Source organism: Dromaius novaehollandiae, chromosome 1, assembly GCF_036370855.1.
Source record: "Dromaius novaehollandiae isolate bDroNov1 chromosome 1, bDroNov1.hap1, whole genome shotgun sequence".
NCBI lineage: Eukaryota > Metazoa > Chordata > Aves > Casuariiformes > Dromaiidae > Dromaius > Dromaius novaehollandiae.
Genome location: NC_088098.1, coordinates 130,832,310 through 130,856,302, shown reverse-complemented (window position 1 = coordinate 130,856,302; position 23,993 = coordinate 130,832,310).

The following is a 23,993-nucleotide window of genomic DNA, read 5'->3' as shown; positions in this document are numbered from 1 at the left end:
CAGCTGTGCCACATGCTGCCATGATGTCAAGTAGTTAAAGGAGTGAGCTGGACACAGTTGATCTTCACCTTATTTCCCCACTTTTATACACACCCATGTCTTTATTCCGTTGTCCATATGAAACTGTCTGGCATCACTGTGAGATGCCTGAGGGTAACCTGAAAGAGCCACATGGGGCTGACAGAGATGGCACAAGCAGTACAGGAGCCCTAGGCCTTTCTGCAATGACAGCTTGAGTCCAGATGGACATCTGATAACGTCTGGAATGGTGCTTAGTGCCTGCTTATAGGCAACTGAATCGAACCCAGGATGCGATTCAGATCTCAACTTCAGGATCTACATTTTGGTGTCTACACATGCATTTAGGGGGCCTCTGCATTAGCACCCCAGTGTTGATCAGAAACATGATTTTGAAGAGAATCTACTCATGTAGTGCACTTTTGTTGCTGCCACAGAGTATGTGAACTGCATTTGCTGTGGTGAAACTCATCTTGAAGTGCACCTGAAATGGAAATGGAGCACACCTAGAGGTACTCCGGCTGCAAATACATTCAGTTCATGGGACTAGCCTAGAACTAATTCAAGTGAAAAGTTGCAGTGCATATAACGGGGGCATCAGATCCTCCTCATCAGTTCCACTGCTCTGCAAATCCATTCTTACTCGTCTGCACTGCTTGTTAAAGCAGATGTAGCTGTAACGTGTCAGCTGCTGTTATAGTAAGTGGAGATCCTGTGAAAAAGATCAAAGTCTAGATCCTGATTCAGCTCTCTGATGAAAAAAATGTTATTTAGTGGTTGTCGCTAGGTAGGTTGGTAGTAGCAGTCTCAACTTTGCAGAATGCATCAACAACTTCTCACTGCCTGTAATAAGGACTTAGAAAAATAGCATCAAACAGGTGATGGATGAGCAAACTGAACATTGTTTTATTTATAATAATACAATCACCAACCATGAGATTTCTTTTTGTAACATTGGTAGTTTTGTAACATTGGAAGTTTTATTTTTCAGAATTGGAGTGAACATGATATAATGGTATGAATTTTACTTAAATCCATGAGTACAGTGAGCCAGAATACTGCAGCTGTTAGTATTTTTCTCCTCAAATAGACACATTTATACACTTAAATAATGGAAGTACTTGAGGTGCAAAATATTGCTGAAATTATTATTTATGAAAAGATTTTTTTTAAAGGGGACCATTACTTTGCCCTATTTTGTGGTCTTTTTATCTTAGGCTCTCATCCTTTGGCAATTAACCTACTTCTATCACTGAAACGATAAGGTTTGGGGATTTTTTGAAATCATTTTTCTGGATGAGACTTAAAATGAATTTTTCTACATATAACTCTGATTCTCATAATTCTAGCAGTATCATTTCTGGCAAATATTTCTGAAAGGAAAACAGAAATCAATCAATCAAACAAACCAACAAAAGTACCTCCCCATAAGCTACACACAAAAACTCCTTTCTTTTTTTCCTTTTGAATATATCTCACAGTCTTAAGTGCTTAATCTGGACTTAATTTCTAGGGTGTCCAATTTTTCCTGATACCACTTTGTCCTACTTAAAAGTGTACGTTATTTGCTGTTGGTCAGTCAGATTTCCTCTACATATGATGTGATACCCAAGGTTAATACTGCTGCTGAGTTATGTGCTTTTATTTTGACACAACTTAGATAATATAGAAGGGTCTGTCTGCATGCTGAGAATTGTCTGCATGCTGACAGGGGAAATATTCCTTATTGTACACTATGCAGCCAGCTATATCCAAGTTCTACAGATTTTGAAAAAAAAATGTTCTTTGGTTACCGCTTGCTGTTTTTCTGATATTTCTTTGTATTTTACATTTTGCTTCTGGGACTATTTAAAGGCATGACAGCAATACTGTATATCCAGAATTAATAATGTTTAGAGCAACTTCATTCAGATGCGTGATAAATCCCCCCCCAAAAGCTTACACCTGCCAGCTTGTCCTATCATTTGCTGCTAAATTATTTTGCTGTAATTTTTGTCAAATCTTTATTGCTGACTTACTGCATAAAATGTGGTAGCACATAAATCTCTCCTGAGAGCTCTACATGTCCTATGACACTGTTCCCCTTAATGGTTTAAAAGTCGAAGCTAGAAAAGTAGATTTTTCTTCTTCAGACATGCATGCTAGAGAGGCAAGAGGGATAGTAGCACCATAGGAAGGGCAGACTGCTGTCAGAAACAGCTCTGTTATAAAGCAGAGCACTTAGTAAACAAATATCAGCACATGAGTTTTACCCTCTCTCAAAAATGTGTAAGGAATAATAACAATCAAACAGAGAAATATTAAAAACTGAGGAAGGGCAACAAATGATGGATTTAACTCTCAACCCTCTGTCAAAGAAAAATGCCTCAGTCCTTAGTCTAGACTCCATCTATCCATTCATCTGCCCATCTCATCTAATGAGAGTTTTCTCATTAGTTGTAGCATTCTATTAGATGATATTTAAATGTACTTTGAATTAGTCATCAGAAGACAATCTGCATTTAGAAATATTCTGGAATTACGGAAACAGTGGATGTCTGTGGCAGAATGACAGTTCCACAACTGCGGGGTACGGGAGGTGCTCAGGAAGGAACTGGGAGGGAAAGAAAGGCAGCACATGCTGGGTGTGGGAGCGTGCCGCTGCGCTGCACTGCTGCCCCACGTGCTCCCCTCCAGACCCCATGAGTGGGCATAGAAGTCAGAGGAGTCTGAAGACTTTTATTTTGCTTGGTTATAAGGAAGGCCTATGATATGAGACAGAGGTAGCTTAGATTGTGTTTTGGGAAACGATATCCCTCTTTTTTTGCAGACAAAGCAATTCTGTTCTGTGACCTTGCTGGTTTCAGTACACCAACCAAGTGGATGCTGCATTCAGCTGCAAATCTATGCCTCAAAAATGGAAAAGCAAGTTCTGAAAAATAGGCTCCTAAGGTGAAACTCACTTTACCTGCTGGAGTCCAAATGAATAAGAAATGTGTACATCACACATGAAGACACAAGAATCTTTCCCTTCACATAGATGATAGAGAGACACTTAATAAAATAGATTTTATTTGAAATGAGACAGAATAGTTAGCTTACCTACAGCTCTTCACCAACATCCTCTACTTGCTTTATTTCCAGATACAGGAAATAAAAGAGTCAGGACAACAGAAAATATTCCTTAATTTCAATATTCCTTAGATGCAAATATGTGGAAAGGGCTATAAAAAAAGCTGAATAGAACAGAATGTAGTAGTAGAAGAAATAAAACACTGTTCAAATCTCATTTGTGTTTTCTTGACCCTGAGTTGACTCTTCATGTAGTTCTGCCTGGCTGGAAATAGTTCCTGTTGCTGTTAGCCTCAGGGACAAATGAAGAGTTCAAGGGCAGAGGAAAACCCTATTTGTATTTTTGTGCTTTATTCTTGAAGTCTTTGCCTCCCCTGCTCTGCTAGTTTTGTGCCACTGATACTAATTCTATGTCAGCTATACTGACAGAGTAGGTAGATTTGCTTATACTGCTAACTCCCTGTTCATGGGCAGTTATGTAAATTTTACAGACAGAATGGAACTATACATATTCATTGCACCCATTTATCTGAATGAAAAGACTTATTTCCATTATATGACAGTGTGGCACTATCATTTTTTAATGAATTCTAACATTTATAACTGGGTCTTAAGTTCACAAAATGGATATATCATCTTTGCTAATAATAACTGCAAAATTGCTATATAATTGCACAAGATCAAATAGGTAATTCTTTCTTTCCTTGAGGAAGATTTTGTTGAACATATAAAAGTCTGTTCTCTAGACTTTCTCAAGTGAAAAAGTGCCTAAATAAAGCCATTTTTTGAGTTATTTCTCAAAGGTAATTATCCTTTATACATTTTTTTTTCAAAAAATGTATTTTGCCTATTTATAACTATGTGTATGTCTCATAAATTTTATATATATATTCAACCTCTGGTCATAGTAGCAAATTCAGGATTGATATGAATATGAAACTTTCCTTACATTTGATTATGTATCGATATTACATTTTTTGAAACATTTACCCTTTATAGTCTTTATAACAGTAAATGACACAACGCTCAGCTTAAAAAAGTTTTACTTAGGTACTTCACAGTAAAGGATCTTACATTTTATTCATTGCTAGTAGAAAACTATTCTTTAAGGATTTAACTATTAAGTTTTTCAAACAAGTGTGAGCAATAATTCCTTCTTTTTTTCTTTTAGATCATTGACATGGTTCTATAGAGTTGTTCTATCTGTATTTCTGAGCAGTTTTCAGCAGCAAAATTGTACATTTAAAAAATAAATTTTATAAGGTATTGTAAATGGAAATATTTGGTATGAATAATTATTATGCAATTCTACACAGATACCATGATAAAATGATTACTTGCTAGGCCTAAAAAAGGTAAGTAGATTCAGAAATAATAATTAATCCAAACTGCCACTAATAATTGTAACACAAATATTTTTGAAGTTAAATCCAGCTAAGCTTCCTTTCTGAAGCTGTCATCTCTTTTGAACTTCTGGCATTTAGACCTGCTAGGGAGTTTTTGTGAATTTTCACTTTATTTAGTGCAGGAACTCTTTTAATTTATTGTGAAGGCATTTTTCTCACCAAGTTTTCATTCCTACTTTATTCCTGAAATACTTTATAAGTCTATTATAGCACAGATAAGGAAATTATGTAAGCCTAGTCATGAGATCTTGAAAAGCTGCACGACCTCACCTTGAATTTTTCCCTTGAATTTTTCCTTTTATACTACCAGTGAGTTTGACACTGGTGATTTCATTGCTACTTCAGCTCTCTGTTTAGAACCGTTTGAGATTGACAGAGGAATTCAGTCCACTTGTTTCAAGCCTGGAGATCAGAGGAAAAGTCAGGGAATATTTCCATTGTCCTTTTAGCAGTGAGAACAGCATGGGTATGTCATATTTCATGATGTAATTGCTTTTTTTTGCAGAAAATGGACTTGACCTCTGTGTATTTTCTTTTTTTCTGTATGTATATGCTTTCAAGAGAAGATGTTTCCAATGTACAGGAGAACATGAAAGCAACCTGCATCTGTAGTATATGCTACAGTTCTTGTCCCTGCTGTCCCCAGTGAACAAAATTATTCCAGTTTTATTTACAGAAACAGAGAATACAGCACAGGCTCTACAAAACACACTGATGACAACTCTAACTCTTTCTCTGTTAGTTCTACATTTCAATAAAGTCCTGTGTTCAGAGTTTCATTTTGTGAAGCCTTGACATAAATCTTAGTCAGACAGGCTTTTAGTATTTCCATCTCAACATCAGGCTGAGCAATCATTATTGATCGTAATTGTAATTGTTATCTATGCTTTCATCTACTCATCTTACTGATGGTAGCAAGTCCTATTACAGAGCTTGTTCCCTGTGATACTGTCTAAATACCTATCTTCTTCTTCTGTGTGGGATGGATTTAGGTGAATTTTTAAGTCAGAGATGCCTACTCCTTTTTTTCCATAAGGAAATCAGTGCACAGGGCACTGTTCCCTCTGTTTCTACTGGTTTCTGCTTGTCCTAATTCATCTCCCTTGTTGACAGATGCACCTGTGAAACTCCAGACATGGACAAAGTCTAATTTCTCCAGGAAATTTAGCAGGAGCTTGGTTTTATGGAGCTCTGTTTGTACATCTCTGCCTTCCTGACATCCACAGAATAGCTCAGACTCCAGTCATGTCTGGGTCGCCCTTAAGTACTAGGGCAGCTCTCAGTCTGGCCAGAGCATTCTAGATGTGCTCCAGTCTTGCTGCATTTGATCCAGCTTCTCATCCAAGGCATCAGTGACCTGCTAATGATGACAGACCTCCTTGCAGAGGGTATATATCAGCTCCCCCTCTTCCTAGACATTTTCCAAGATACAAACCTGAGTGACCCCCAGAAAACTCAGACTCAGACAAAAACGTTTATTTAAATATTTAATTTAAATAGTTCTTTATTTTCAAAGGGCCTAATATCTATCTCTCTTTTAGGGCTCTGGACAGAACTGAGGTTTTTTAAATTACGTATCCTTTCTGACTCCCCTAAAGCTTTTGTCTTTTGTGCCTGTACAGTATGCAGCAGCACAACCTTCTGCCCTGCCTTTCTCAGCTGTACTAATGACTTCAGAGGTTATCCGTAAAGCCTCACCACTCTTTTGAGAGCTGCTCGTCATGAAGTGATAGCAAACATACTTGCAACTGAAAAGGTGTGTCTTTTAACAGAAGCTATATCACAAGAAAATGTCTGTCTCTCTTGATCACAGACTACTTCAGATAAAATTCTGTGGTGTTCAGTTTTCTATAAGACTTGCTGAATTATTCATTAATGATATACCAAACAAATTTAGGTTTATTCTTATTTCTTCTTTTTGTCTTATTTGTTATTTCTTCTTCTTTGATAGATACAATGTGTTTTGCAACTGAAGGAGTATATAAAAATGAAATAAGATTTGGGACAATTCATGAACTTGTTTCTTGTAACGTATTATTTATATCACGTCATTGATGACTTATATGATACTATCTGTGATCCCTAAGAGAACATAATGAATAGAGGCTGTTAATAACTCATCCAAGTCTTTACTTTGAACTCCTAAGGCATAATATAGTGTGTGAAATTTCTCACTATATTCTTCAGGCTTACAGGATAGACAGATCAAAAAATATAGATGAGAACATGCATTAATTGATAGATTACAACTTTTACTAAGCAGTGGGAAGGAACAGCACCCTGATTATTTGTAACTCACTGTCTTACATAACTTAGTGCAAGGTTATATAGTTCTACCTATATAGCGAAAACCTTTTAAATCATCTGCTGCAGGAGACTCCTGTTCTCTTCATGAGTGAAGGTCTTTCCACCTTCATCCCAGATGTTATTTATGCTAAGAAATGGTCCTTTTGCCTCCACCCACTCTAGACACAAATTGTTATTAAATTTCCTGCCTCCTCTGGCTATTTAGCTGGCTGCTGTTCACAGATGTCTTAACCCTTTCTGACTCGGAGACTACAGCTTCTCCAGTGCCATTTCCTCTGTTTTGCTTTTGACATGCTCTGGGATATAAACTGTATTATACTTCTGTGGACTAATGATTCCTAGAAGATATGTGTTGTCTTATGTCTTTCTGTACATCTGCCTCCAGTGCTCAGGTTGCTAAAACACCCTAATCTACCCCTACCTTTTTCCTACATGTGTTGATTTAAAAACATATTAAATCAGCTTGGCTTAAATGCACACAATCAAATATCTGTGGAAGAAATATACAGATCTAGCTGAAACAATGGGCTTCTTTTCACATTTTCTTCTTCTGGAATTTGCATCTCTCTCTTGCTCTTTCCTTGTATCTCCTCCTTCCTACAGTCAGCTTAACTGATCTTGATTAGTCCAAAAGTTAAAATCCTCTTTGGCATAAAAAAATCAGAGTTTCTCTGACAGTTGCCCTAAATAAATGCATAAATAAACTCAGTAACTTTTATTCTTGTCTGATGAGAGACGATTAGGAAAATGCAGACTGCGCTGAAACCACAGCTTCTAGCAGAGGAAGGAGGAACAGTTCAGAAATATTCCTCAGCTGGCTGTGGAGTCATCAAACTGAGGAAATGGCTGATGGTGTCATACTGTAGGCCAGTGAGACTCAAAGTAGATTTTACTCACTCCTGAGGCATACTTTCATAGACTGTTCAGGCACAATAAAGGACACAGTTCCCAAAGGCTATCTTTTATGACCTGTTCCCTTTACAAGACTTGTCTTGGCTAGTCTGGCCAAGGGGAAAGGAGTTCTTTGAACATGGGAGACTATAATATATCAAATAAATGTCCAACAAATACATGATCTTGTTGCCACTGTTATAACCATATATTTCAGCAGACTATGACACTCCTGGAATTATGAACCAGAATCCCAGCCAAATAAGTTAAAACAGGTGCATTAACTTCACAGAGTCTAAACTGCCTTATATCAGTGAGAATCTATTTCCAAGTGTGTAAATTATTGATTACTGCACTGAATGCAAGCTGTTGAAAATGGAAAATTCACAGGAGGAATACAAAGACAACAAAATTGGAAGAGACTTCGAATAGTAAAATAGAGATCAGCAAAAGAAAAGAACAGAGTGTGAGACAACTTTATTAAGGATCTGTCTGATTATAATTGAAAAATTAGCGAAGGCATGTCTTTACACAGTTTCTTATAAAAAATGGAAAATCACTTCTCATTTTATTTGGCATCAGATTTGGAGGGCCAAAAGGCACATTTAAGCTGGTTCACATATTACACTAGGTAAAAGAACTAACACATTTATTCTCTAAAGTCTCCTTATGTAATAAATGTTTCTTATGACTGGGGATAACAGTTGCTTTGAGTAACTACATATAATTATTTAAAGCTTGAGTAGTTGATTAACATATACATTCCTTCAAATAGCTAGAAATTAGGCTATAAAGCAATTAGCAATCAGGTCTATTATAACACTGTTGTCCTAGTCAGTTAGTGAAAATCAGATCATAATGTTTTTTCCATTCCTTAGAATTATTCTGAAGATATGCCTTTCTGCAGAAAGATAAATGTTTTGATGAGCGACAAGAAAAGATCCATTCTGGCAAAAATCAGAATTGCATGTGTGCCTGAGATGTTCATAAAAGAAAAATGAAAATGGAAAACCTGATATCCTCTGCAAGTCCTACTGTATTTTACTGAGGCTCTGGGCCTGAAGATGAAGACTATTATAAATCTGTCCTGAGACACCAAAAAAAATTTTAACAGTGAAAATTTCAGCATTAAATTCATCAGTTTCTCACAATACTGGAAAAGATATAGACATTTAAATGTGATATTCATAATGGGATACAAATGAATAAAGAATGTATTTAACTGTTAAAGAAATACCCAATCACATAAAATATGGAAGAGATGAAATATCAAATTTTGTCAAAACATTAACAATAAATTGAAGGAACAGTGAATTGGATATTAAAATAATTCTGGTTTTAATAGTGCAAGTATAGATCCTGTTGTGGCTAAAAGACTTGCTTCTATTACTTAAATTTTTCCTACTCTCTTTTTATTTAACTTTTAATATTAACTGGGCACATTTCCATATCCATTGGCAAAGCTCACTGTGACAAAGGGTGAAAATGTAAATATTTCTATACATACAGAAATCCTGCCTCCACACTTCTCTATCAGAAAAATGTAGATCCATATAGATTTGTCAACATAAAAGGAACTGACTATTTAAAACACTTGCACTTCACCCTTTTGATTGGCTGTGTTCCAAAATCAGACAACTTGTCAATGATTATGCCTTATAAATATGTAGATGTGTTGATTTAATAAGGAGAGTTCTCTGAGCTAAGATCACAAGGAGGCTGCTTTGTCTATCCTTAAACTCTACAGCTAAAACAACATTACTATTTCATATAATTTCTTGGCATGAATAAAGCTTAAAATACTCATTAGGAGCTATTCGTCGAGTCAGACTTGTTTTTTCTTATTTATGAAGTGTTTGCAAACCAATAACTTTGTTACAAATGAGATTCTTCATCAATCTTCCATTAATGGCAATTGCCGGGATATTGTACATTATCCTGTAGATTGTTAACAACCTCTGGAAAACAAACACTTCTTTTACTAGTCAATTCTTGAAATTTTCTAATGAAACTCTGTGACAGATGACTTGCCCCAGGCACGGTTTCCATACTCCAGTTAGATAGAAAATTAGGATCAGTGCCTAATGGTCAATATCTCAAGAAGAGGATGTGGGAAGTAATACTGCTTAACACATACAGAGGAAGCTAAGCCTTGGAAACTGGATCATTGAGCAGTATTTCTGGCCCTCTTTCACACAAGTAGTAGTATTATATTTAGCTACTTTTATGAGGTTCTGTGATGTGGTCAAAATCAGAAACAAGATCTTTTTCAAACCTATGTTTTTCAAACAATCTAAACATAGACAGTACACTGTCAATTGCACTTCCATGATAAAGACTTTGGGGGGGGGGTAATAGAGACCCTGCAAATGGATGACAAGGACACCTTAAAAATGGAGCGGCTCTGGTCTCATTTACCTGCTTATGCACCAGCTTCAGTGTGCACAAAGAATGCTAAATGACATGGGTAGCCAGCCCATGGTCAACTGGCACGAACAGCGGCTACTTTTGAACAAGGGTAATGGCAGAGATACTATAGCGCACCCCTCATCTCTGCTTCACAAGATATCACATTTCTTTCACTCTTCTCCGTGTCTTGGTTTCCACAAAAAGGGACATGGTATGGGACAGCAAGTGCTTTTTCTGGACAATCAGGATGTCCCTGCAGAATGTTGCTGAATATACATACGGCTGTAGCCAGGGCGTCTGGACTCACTTTACACACAATACACATGAAATTGTCTGCACAGCCCAGTCCTGTTATAAGCCTCAATCCAGCTGCTGGCATAAGGCACACTGACAGCTGGCTTGCAGGACACTCTGTAAACTGAAGGTCAATTACTGAACTGGAGAATGAACCATTAGTGAACAGGAGTGTATAAACCAGCCTTTTACATGGTTTATATTGTTAAGTATGACACAGGAAAAGCCTTAGGAAACTTTTGCCCAAGTGGGACTCAAGGTGATAACATTGTTTACAGGCAGTTTGCAGAAGTAAAATGCTTCTTCATTGATCTTAAACTTTAACGTCAAAGGAAGCCATCTTTTTGAACAATGCAATCCTTTCACCAAATTCTTCAATTAAAGACCTGGAAGATTAAACAAAAAACCCTCAAAAACAAAACAAAAAACAGACCGAAGGGAACTAGTTTGAAATATAAATTGTATAAATTTGCTGTCTTGTAAAAGTTACCTTTGTTGGAAGTACAGATATCCTTCTTAAATTAACATACCTAGCTTTTGTTCTGACATTTTTAGAAAGATTTTATTTTTTAAGAAAAGGCTTTATACAGCTTTTGTAATAGCCCAAGAGAAGGAGCAGACATAGCTGAAATGATGAAGTGTTTGCACATTTATCAGTTGGTGAAAGTAATCTAGGCTGTTTTAGGTCAATTTATAACTGCTCTGATAAGCAAGAAGCCCTAAATTGCCAATTCTAACCCACTATTTTTTACATTATAGCAGAAGTTATGCACAGAACATAAGAAATGCCCTGCTGGGTGAGATCAGTGCTCTGCTTAGCCCTGTGTTCTGTCTCAGCAGTGGCATGCCAGTTAGGGAAAATGCTCATGTCTTGCCAGCTTTTCTGAGCCATTTCTCTTTTACTCTCACAACTATTGCATGAGGGACATGAGAGGAGTTTTCCTAGTCTTATTTGAACCTACTGCTGTTGTGTGTGTGTTCACCACCTCCTTGCAGCAGCAACTTCCAGAAGTTGCCAGATGTGTAGAGAAGTCCTCTTACTCGTTTTAATCCAAACTTTTACAGGTTTTATCAAGTGTTCCCTACCTCTACTTTTGCAGAATTTGGGCTTCACTGGCATTCACCTTATTCATTGCTTGCTTTATTTTTATAAGCCTCAGTCACAATAATTCCAACATTTTTAGGATCTCTGTATAAGAAAGCTGCTTCACTCCCTTAATAATCTTAGTTGCCCTCCTTGGTAACTTTCCTACTACATGCTTCTTAAGATACAGGTCAGAACTGCATGCAAAGCTCATGAGACGGGTGTACAAAGGTTTTATACAGCAGCAAAAGAACACCATGTCTTATACCCAGACTTTCCTGATATATTTTTTTTAATCTATGTGTACAAGAGTCATTGCTGTTCCCTGAAGTTTCATGTGAATACAGTATAACAGTGCTCTCTGACCTTAAAGAAAAAGTGCTGTCATATAACAAAGGAAAAACTAGCACTTCTCACTGGAAAGCTATATGTGGAGGGGGGAATATAAACTGGGAATGGAATATAAACTTCCAAATGTGCCTGTAAAAACAGTGTTATGGTTTTATGGACTAATAAACATACAGGAACTCTAAAGAGTGGAATGCATGAACTGCTAAAATAATTATTTCTTGGAAATGTGAAGCTACTTCACTATTCAGTATTAAAAATACTGATCTCTTATAGCAAACTAAAAGGGTTGGGCAGCTTAGAAAAAGTATTCCTCATGCAAATGGAAAGTATATTGAGAATATCTTGTCATCTATTTACACTACTTTCAGGAATGTGTTGTAGCAAAAAATCATGAATTCTGTCAAGTAAGTCACTGTTTTAGAGGAAATCATTCCAAAACGATCCCAAAATTCCTCACTTTGAACCCCTAACAGCTTCTGTTCCCATAGTTATTTTATGATGGTCCTTTCAAAGCTTGAATAGAAGGAACAAGATGGTGTTAGTCATGATGGGGAAGAGCCTAATTGTGATGTTGAACTCCAGTTTTTTTATAGGTGGCAAGAGAAGCCTGAGGTTCCTGGTAGCCAAACACAATATAAAGTCATACAAAGCACTTGCAGCTTACACTAAGGGCTGTGCAGGCCCCCACTTTCTGAATCCAGAATATCCCCCTCCAGCCTCTATAAGGAGCACAACTTTGCTAAATAAGTAGAATTTAATATTTCCCTTTTAAACCTGTGATTCAGCAATAATCTGTCATAGAAAGCATTTGGACTGCACATGTTAGTCTAAACATGGTGTAGGTGGTACAGCAGGATTTCCATGAACACTAGACTTAAACAGTTGTTCATATCAAACATATGATAGGCCATGATGTTGTATTCTAAATGTCTGGGCCAGCAACACAGAGACACCACTAATAATTGCTAGTAGCTAACTCTGGTATACAGTTCAACATATTTTACAAAGCACTTCAGATTTATCCTACCAAAGAGATTTCTCACAAGCTTGTTCTGTCAATCCTATATACTCTTTGTGTCAAGGCTACAACCTGCATTGAGCAAGAATAATTTTAGTGTTTAAAACTTGCAAAATGAGAATTCCAACTTGTACTGCATTTAAGGAAGTGTATATGGAAAGGGGTTAGCATATGGTTTAGTAATATATTTTTTTAAAATATCTTTTAGCAACTTTAGCTGTTCTCCAGCTGAAAGTATGCAGTATGAAAAAGATATCCATTTAAAATCCAGAAGGCTAGTACATAGCAGACTAATAATTGATGAAGTATATAATTTAAAGATGGTTTGAAGGAGTACAGCAGTTTGTGGCTAACATGTTTTATAGGTTTTCTAGGAAAGTTTCTAGGAAACTTTATAAAAGGATACCCCAATAAATGTTTTACCGGAGCAGCAAATGTTCATAAATTTCTCCAATCACAGCCTAGAGTACCTAAAACCAATATTTTATGGTAATAAAGGTCTTGCCCAGGTGTTTAAAATCTCTTCCAAATGTCTAATCAAGCCTTACTGCAATTTTTTAAAGATGACAGATCTAACTTATCATAGCAAGTTACCAACTCTTCTTTCAGTTAAACTTTTGTAAGTTTAACCCTGTAAATCTATTCCATATATAACAGAGATGCCTTCGGAGATCAGTTCCTATCCATTACAGTAAACAGTAATACCTGAACAAAATAAAAGACTGCTTCCTTGTGAAACTTCAAGATTCATACAAGATGTTGATTATAGCCTGGGAGAATCTGAAAATTTGAAATAGTAAATAAGAGCAGCATGTCATATGATATTTCCACTATTCTGATTGAAATATAAAGATCTTTTAGCTCAAGTTATTCTGCAGCTTTCAAGCATACCATGACCTGCATGTATGGATCTTTGCAAATACTGCTGAGCAAGCAGTCTTACCGCAAGACTCTTACAAATTGCCTGCATCTCTGCTCAAGGTCATGCTCTATCAAGACTTTCATCCTAAAAAAGCTTTCCAGAAGTTTCACAAAACCTTGACAATATTGTCTGCATCTGAACTATAACTTAGAATAGCCAAGCTGCGGCAACACCATTCTTTCTCTTGAGTGCTTCTTTACAGAGAATTTTGTACTACATAGGATGATAAAGATATTTTGGAAACACAATTATTAATTCAGGACATGCTGAGATTGCATTTATCTCTTTGATAAAACTGATTTTGAGAGCTAGAACGTGACCTCATCTGGTCTTAAGATTTTGTTAACTTTATTCAGAAATATTTGACCTTTTATTATCAACAAAACAGTCTGCATTATAACATATGTCAGTGGTGGACACATTAACAATTCTGCTAACAAAAAACATTTATAATATATTCACAACCTTCTTCAAAACATTCCTGTTTTGGTCTAAAATTATTTGTCAAATTTTGGATCAAGAATAAGAATATTTGCAAGTCATAATTTTTTTTGCCATTTTCAAATTACTGACTTGTGTGAGGACTTTCCAAGAAGGCAAGGGGAAAGATAATCAAATCTGAAACACCTGTTCAGTGAAATTCACTGAAACACCTATTTGCCTCCAAAACACTTATTCAGTACTATTACTTTTTGTCCATGTACAACTGATTAGCACCTTTAATGAAAAAAAAAAGAATAAAATCATTGGATTCACTTGTACAGATATTCTAAAAGTGAAATGAAAAAAAACATAGCTGAAGTCAGCAAATGACTCCAAATAGTTTTGAGTAACAGATTTGTTGTCAGTTTTCTGTAAAAGTGCATTTTTAGTGCTTCAGTACTGTTTTAGAAAACAAACAAGAGGAAAACTTCTCCAGCACAATCCTGGCTGAAGCAATGGCTTTAGAAAAGTTAATGGATATTTGAACAGTGACATCTCCTAAGTCATATTTTCACCCTTTCATTCTTCTCTTCAGTCAGGGAAAAATTAGCTTTCTGTAGCATTAATCAGATGTATAGCCAATTAGTTGTATGTAACTGACTATTTGCTAACACATACCTTGATCATCATATCGATTTCTCTTGTCAGAGTAAATCTCTGTAGAATGCTCATCAGCGAAGAATTATTCATCAGTCTTACTGAGAAACTGAGCTGTACTACAGAAATTAGAGATATCTTTTCATTACCTGTTGAAGGCATTGATTTAAGGAATAAAAAGTCTTCCACTGATTTGATAAGAACTTTACATCACATTCCTGTGCAATTCTTCTGAAATTTATTACCAACATTTTTATAAGTAGGAATTAAGGTCCTACAACTGGTGTTACTTGGTCAAGATTTAGTGTAAAAACAGAAGGTAATAGCTAAACTATCATAAGAAAAATCCTTTTACTTTCTTATGAATGATCTCCACAAGACAGGCTGGAGTTCACATTAGAAGGACAGAACTGGAAAAGCTGCATAACTGTTGCCTTACTGATGTTCTGTGGAAGCCCATGGAGACCATCTTTTTCTGAATTCACACTCTGGTAGTTTTTCATAAGTTCCTCCTGATAAGTTCTAAAATTGTTTCTTCTTTCAGACACGGGTTTGTGCCGGTGTTTTTTCTGTTTTGTTTCGTTTTGTTTCATTTCATTTCATTTCATTTCTTACCTTTTAAGCTCTGCCTCACTAAGCTGAACTGTTAAAAAACAAAAAGTTTGGAAAGGATAGAGGTATGGGTAAGGTTCTCTCATACATTCTCCTCTAGGAAATGATATCCTGCTGCATTAATGCTTGAAATAATTCTGTTCTGTACTATGTAGATATCTGAAATGTTTGCTTTTTTAAATAACACTTTACATTTTAAAAGTTGTTCATGGAACATAGGCATTATTAGTGTCCCGTCTGTCACACAGCTAACAGGGGGAAAAAGAATCTGTGCAAATTGCAAATAGAAAGAGATTCATTTACAACAATCAAGCTGAAAGCATCTTGACTTAATAATTACTAACCCCCCCAAAAGTCTCCTTCCTAGACATCTTACTGAATTCCTAACCTATTAGAGTTTAAGAATCTTAAAAACAGAGTACAGATTTGATCCTTAATTGGGGAGAAGGGTGATCAATTAAGGAGAGGCCAGCACAAACTGAAAAAAAAAAGGAGATAATATTCAAAATTCAGCAGTGATTCTTTAGTGGGAGGGATGGTTTGGAGAATACATTTGTGCATCAGGAAAAGTGACATTTTAAAAGAAGAATGAAAAGGAATTCATGGAAGAAGAAGAAGTTCAATAAATTGTTGTTTATCATAACAGTGGCTCGCTGGCCTCCAAACAAGAGCACTTTAGGTGATATGTTATTGATCTATTTTAAAGGTTTTACCTTTCAGTAAGAGGCATGGAGATGTATGCCTAAACATGTATGGTTTACTGACTATGTATAACTGATCTAAATCTAAGATTTCTAGCTATCTCATGACTCTAGACATCCAGAAATGAATAGGTCATCCCTCAGATCTGTAATTATTGCAGTTAGTAGATTATTGCTCGAAGCAACAATCTTCTGTCACAAGCAAAAGTACTAGCAGGTTTAGCTCAATTCCTTGTCAGCAAAGACGATGCTTTTCTTCTGTTAAAGGGGAGACTGCAAAATTTTAACAGCAGAAATGTATGTCTGAATGAGGCTGTAAGAGCATTCATTTCCATGTAATACAATCCATGTCATTAATTTACCAGTCTCCATATTTTATCTCATGATATGGAGAAGGCCTCCATTTAGGATGGCTGCAATATGCTCAAAGTTACCTGAAGTAAGCAAACTATTTTTTTAAAATCATCATCTAAATGTGGCAACAGAGAAACATTACTGCTGCTTAACAGACATTTAAATAAGTAAGCACTATGCTCACAACTGCTGATTTGCTTTTACGAAGCAATTATAATGGTAACAAAGAGAAATATTTTCCCTATCTGTGATCTATTTTCTGATAAGGATTTACTAAAATTGTAATGTGTCTACAGAAATGATGAAGGTGGAAATTTAGGGGTTGCTTTTAATCTTTCTTTTTTTTCACTTGGAATACAATTCTTTCTGCTGTACAAATTCAGCACCATTATGTACTTAAAATGCTCTTACCAAACAAAGTCTGAGAATCCCTTCAGATGACAGTCTTAAGTGACTTGCTGAATGTTAAGAATAGTCTGTGGAAAGTATAGTAAAACTGTGGTTAGAGCCAAGCTGCACTGAACATCGACAGTCTGAACAAGTTGAGAAAGAGCAAGATCATGAAGCCTCCTCTAAAGATACCTGCAGGTTCCACCTGCAGGCAATTTAATTCTAATTCTATATTTTCCAGCAACTTGGCAGGAAATTCTCACACTCTAATTCTCCTTTTTAGCTGAAAAGCAATATCCTAGCTGCTCTTGAAAGTTAAGCAGCTTCAGTTGGGTCAAGCGAGCTCATCTAACCTACGAGAAATGTGTAGCACTCACTCATATGGAAAAAAAATTACGTAATCTTTACAAAGAGGGCTATTCAGTACAAAATCTACCCTTTGGGATTTACCATAGTAACTCAGAGAAATCCTTGATTTTGCTTGTACTCTGGGATTCTGGAACTCTTTCCAGTTTGCACCATCTGGAGACACATCCTGACCATATTCAGACTCCACAGCAGGCTGAAGCCTTCAAACACACTGGTCCCTTCTCCCTCCTGTACCCTTGTTTCCATGAGACATAAGCCCTGGCCCAGAGATTGCAAGGAGGTCTTGAAGCCCTGAGAGGAAGCCTCAGTCCCATGGGTGAAGCAACCGCCTGCTAGCAAGCCCTGAGAGCTGCACAAGGAACCACAGCAATGGTCTTTGGGACCCTATGACCATATAACAGACAGCCATGACCATGTAACAGGCAGCCAGGGTTGTGAGTGCAATGAGAAAGCTGCCAAACTGAAAATTTTAGCTGTTTAGATAAAGATAAAGGGTAAAGGGTGTTATAATTTTTATTTTAAATACTTCTACTAGCTGAATAATAATATATAACTCTATAGACTTTCTCCTTTTTCTCTTTCACCATTTCAATATTTAACATTCTAGCTTTAAATTCATTAATTCTCCTCACGTCTATTTTCCTGTAAACTTTTGTTCCACATTTCATCACATATAGGGTATGGCTGCTTATTTCAGACTGGCAACATTTCACTTTCCTAGCGTTACAGATGTAAATATATTATTTGGAAATACTCTTCCTACATGACTACATTTCAGGTCACAGAGAATCCTACCAAGCAATGGTTAACTAATAAATTATGAAGAGGTGCATGCATTGAATTGCTTCAAAGGGAAAATGTTAGTTATAACTTTAGCTTAGCAGCTAAAGAAAACAACAAACAAAGGTTTGTGGCGTGCAAACTGACAACTTCAACTAAAATCTATTTTAAAAGGCTTTAGCCAAACTGCTGTAAGCTGTGTGGTCACTATAAAATCAAATTGGTTCTATCTTGTTAGCATAAGATAATTTAAGAAAGAAGAAACTTTCAGAACTCCCCCTAAGATTCTCTTACTGACCACTATGTGTACAAATATAATTAGACCTGTATTACACATGCTGAGTCACGTTACTTATTAGGATTGTCTCTTGCTGATTGTGCATATTGTACATATAAAGATGAAAGATGTGATCTTCATTTTAGTCTAATTCAATTACTGTGAAAGGCAGTGTATAACCAATGACAGGACTGTGGAGGACTTAGGAGACCTATATAAGTGCTCGTGATGGTTGCTGGCCTTTTCCTCTCTATGGGGTGTTAAGTACTTCAGCGGTGACAGAATCTTGCTATATGGGCACATAGTGGTCACACACGGGACCCTAATTTCACTAGAACTTCACATGCGTAGTACCCCAATTTTCTTAACAGGAGTTTAATAATTATTATACCTTGTTATTGCACAGATTGCAATATGCTATCCTTAAGACTGAGAATCAATTAAAATATATTCCATCTTGTTGATATAATTTCTTGTTTCTTCTACAAACAGTTCTCTTACCACATCTTTAACCTACTTATCTTACTCAATGCACAGAAGTAATGAAAACAATTTTAGAGTCTTTGCTACTGACTGTATCTATAGTTGAAAATTCTACCCCTTTGGCACAGTTATTAGGACTTGCAATTCAGTGATTGTGTCAGTGTTTGCAACATATGCAAACACTGCTGATATAAAAATATGCTGATAAAAAATGCAGCAGCCCGTCCTTCTTTTTTCAAGGCTTGCATCTGTGTGTATATGAGTGAGAGAAAAAGAGAGAGACAGATCAGGAGGAGAAAGAAACTAAGCTAGGGACATGCCAACAACAAAACATTTTAGCCTTCTGTCCAGAAAAGCCCTATATACATGTTGAAATTTATAAATTGTGACTAATTCCACTTACTATTTATCATGTCTACATACATCATATTTTCCATGATTGAGACCTATTTTCTTTAACGATATTGACATTATACCTACATATATGGATCTGATTCAAGAATTTATAGAGATGGAGACAGTCCAAAAATTTATTTCACTCTTCACTGAAATTCTTAACTTTATATGGACTTAGATCTCTTTCTCACCCTCTCTTTATGATTTCAATAAATATTGTATTTTTATTATTGAAGCATTGCAGGCAACAATGATATTGCATGACAGCTCCCCTGTTGCTGGAGAGGCCTCGCAATAATGCTATGAGAAAAAAAAAGAAAGATTGGCATTGCAATATTGCATTGTCAGTCTCTGGGGCTTTTCTGCCTTCCCACCCCCTCTGACTCCCCCAAATACCTAAAACTATTTTGTTAAGATAAGTCTCTGCCTTGGAAAACAGCTTGTTGCTACTGAAACACAAAGCAAATTTTCCTCTGAGATCCAATATATTTTCTCCAATTAGTGGAGCTGATAAGTATTAACCTACATAGTGGAAGTAAATAAAAGCATGTGAAAAACATCTGTAATTGTTCTACAGGGAAGGTAGATTTTCCTTTAACAGCTGATTAAAATGAAGTGGGAAAATTTAAATTCACCTGCTCATTTACACTTTCCTATGCACCTTTTAAGGCTTTATTAGTAAACAATATGAAGAAATAAGTGCTGACTATTGGATTTCCAAGTCTTTTATTATTGTTTGCATTCAAAAAACATTGCTGATATGAAGTGACCCCAATTTACTGCATGGATATTTGGGGTCCCAAAATGAATCAGTAATTTGCTTAGCATATTTTACTCCTGAGGGTACTTTGACTATTAGTTTTCATTATGAATCAAACAGATTTAGATCCTGCTACAGTAAAAGTAAGCAAAAACAACTGGGGAGAATAGATCTTTACATGGAGATAACTATGTGGATTTGCTGCCCTAATACCCTCAGCTGGTCCACTCTTACCACTTGTTAATCGTTTAAGATGTTTACAGGACCTTTGCTTTATTCTGGGTGCACTTCCAAACTGTACATGAAAAGAGGAGTGAAGTTACAAACACATAGAGGCAATGTATATGACTTTACTATCTGAATTTCTCCAACTGCTGTTTGAATACTTTTGAGGCTGTCCTGGAACATTGCCTCTACCATTGTTATGTGAAACGATTCCACATTTTCTGATTGTGCCACGTGTTATAACTCTGTTGTCTTGATATGTCTGCTGGAAGAAAAATAGCAGAATCAGTTACTCTTGATTCCCTTCCATCTAGTATTCTGCTATTTTCTGTGGAGCATGACCTCAAATAACTATAGGACTATGCTTCATAACAAGCAGATGTATATGATCATTTTTTCATTCAGAGATATACACCTTTTTCATTGGAAGCATCCATGACCACCAAATCTCTATTTTACTGCTATTGTTTTCTGCATTATCTGCCACTTCACTACATTTGTAGGTCTCCAATGACTGGCATTACCAGTCATTTTTGCTACATAAAAATTCTTTTGCAGACCTTTTTTGTTCACTTTTCTGCTGAACAAAATGTCCACAAATTATAACAGGATTTAATCAGAATCAGTCTGTGTTTTTACAGAACATAATTCTGTGCACTTTTCCAGTTGTACTTTATTTTTAATTAAAGTGTTGGACTGGGCAAGAGCAGTATGTGTCAAAACCTCTCTTTCCCTGGCAACTATTTAAACTCATCCTGACTAAACTAAGGTCCATTGTCGGGAGTTAATTATTATTTTAGGCATATTGTGCCTAGCAAAACATAGCTAATAATGACAATCACCCAGGAAGCTATAAGATCTTCAAGAAGGTTGTTTCAGGAGAAGTAAAAATAAAAAGCTGGAACAAAGTGTCTGTGCAAATTGTCATAAACACCTCAGTGCATACTTATGGGAGTCTAACTTTTCTGTACCAGCGATACAGAATCATCCACTTGATTTGGCTTGTACATTTGATATAAGCAACATCTTAATAGCTTTCTCAATGTTTATTTATATTTGAAGCTAGTTTAAAGTATTTCCAGCTCTCTTCTTATTTTTAATTGTATGTGACCTTCATGTGTCCTTTCTATTAATATAGTTTTCTGTAATAACTACAGAATTGTCATCCTTAAAGAAAATCTTAATACTAATACTGAGACTTCTCCCTTAGATTCCATGCAGAACTAGAAATACAATCATCATGTGCCTACAGACCTAATTGCTTTTTTCAAGGTCTTTGATTAAAAATATATATTCCAGTTCTTGCAGTTAGCTGCTGTGCGCTACACTTCATTTTATCAAATATAGTTTCAAATTCACTCTTTAATTGAATTAAGTGAAAAAAAATCACACAAAGTGCTATGGAACCTGCGACTGTCATAGAGTTGCCTTCTGATTATCTTCCTCTTAATAATATGCATTGCATGCAGATATACTATAAAGAGCTGTCTTGTTTTCTTCCAGTTGTCCTGCATATTTAGAAAAAAATTACCAGTTTTAATGAAGATTTGAATTGCTCCAGTCTTTCACTGCATATTTTCCTACCTTGTCTTCACTACTTCTGGTTTCCAGTCATATTTCCATGCTAAATACTTATGAATGATCAGTTTCATTTGGTTCCTGAATCTAATTAGCTCCCCATAACAGCATGAAGTTCAGTGTGCTGCCCAGGCTCTGGCAGAGAAACTCCTTCCCTGTTGGAAATATCCACAGTATCACATCCCCACAGAATGGTGTCACCTGCCACATGACCTTTCCTCCTCACTATTCACTGCAAACTCATCAGATATAAGACTGTATCAGTGCAAAACCATGACCCTGTATCAAATGCTTTTGCACAACTGTACTACTTCTTTCCATAAAGTTCGATTCTCCGCTTCCAAGTGAACTTAAGACTTGCACAGGACACACACGAAGGATAAATACAAAATGCGGATTGTGTTACCTAATATGTAGAAGCGCTACTGGAGAAGACAATAAAGCCTATTCTTCATCCATCCAATCCACAACCATCCAATCAGTGTGGTCTCTCTCCTCTTTGAGATGAAGAGGAGACAGAATAATGTGCAAACATCCCTTTCTAGTTGGGAAGAGAACAAGCCATGTACAGATTGAGTAAACACTATTGGGATCATATGGGGAAAATCACCTGGTGTTAATATATTGAAAGAGTAATATTACATTATATCACAGAGCTTTTTGCCCAACTTTGCCAAGTTCTTTTGTAAAGATCTTTTACACTACTCTTTTTTTTTTTTCCTTTTCTACAGGAAAGGAAGAGAAAGAAGTGACAATTTAGTTATAGAGTTTTTCAAACTCTATATTAAAACTTTATATTTGATTTATTAAAACTTTATATTGAAACAATGAAACTATATAAAATGGGTTTTATACAGCAATCTCTCTATGAACTGTGCAGGTTAACTTCACTATATTACAGCTACTGATATACTTGCAAACATAACTTACAACCTTTTACTACAACTGGTGAAACTGAATTATAAACTACATAAAATTATTGTTCATCTTTTTTTCATCTTTCTTTAGCTTTCAGAACACAGAACTCTTGCCTTAAGGAATTTACTTTGATTTGACACGTTAGCATATTTATGTGATTTTTCATGTGTGCTTTGGACAGCAGAAAATCATCTTGTGGTAATCCCTCATATAAAAAGTATTTTTGTTTTTCTTAACATGTTGAATCGTAGCATACTGGAGGCTCTGAGGTATATTTATTTAAACTAATGTTTCAGAAAAGGGCTTTTTTATTCAGAATTACTTTCCTAACAAATTTCTGCTATTGAAGTGGACAGTTAAAATACATATAAATCATAAATATAAAGCAGTGCTCAGGAAATCAGTGCTATGGTATTAATTCCCCTTAAAGTACAATTCATTGACCTGTTGAGTGTATGTGGACATACCCAACAATGCAGTTCTTTTATCTTCAACTAAGGAATACATGGGCAGCTTATGCTACACTCTCTGCCTTCCCAAGGTTTAATAATCTACAGGTTGAGTATGTCCCAATGACTTCTCTTTTCTTCTTCCTCCTAGGTGGCTAAAAATACCTCTTTTTTAAACATCAAACCTACTGTGTCAACATCTATGAAGAGCAAAGAAGACAGTCTTCTCTGGGGTGAAGTTGCTTTCAGATAGATTTCCAAAGTTTGTTCAGATTTTCAGAAAAAGCAAAACAGAAAAAAAAGATTGTAACAGCTTTTATGGATAGTATTTTAGTATAAAATCATAATTAATGACAAGGTGGCTTTTGGATGACTGCTTTCTCTTCTTCTCCTTCTTCTGCTCCATCCTATAATAACTATTAACTTATATTTGTGACAAGAAAATGAAAACCAATTGCAAAAAGAAAAGATTATACAACATGATGTGATGAAATATGAGGGGAAACAGAAAAGCCTTTGTTAGTACAGCAATACACGGGAGAAAGGAAAAAAAAATAACTCTTAAACACATTAAAATAGAAATGCTATTACAAAAGTAAATTGCCCAAAATAGGAGAGATATGTTGGAGGCTGGAACTTCACAAAGTTCCAGAATCAAATTTCCAGATTTTCAAAACTTTTCCTTCCTTGCACTTACAAAAAGTATGCTGAAAAGAACCAAAGATAATACAAGATTTAATTTAACTTATTTGTCTCAAGAATTTTAAAACAAAAGTAAAACTACTTTTGTTTCCCAAACTATGTGGGATTTGAATCTATTATTCCTCTAGAATACAGAAAAAATAACAAGTGGCAAGCAATCTTGAAATA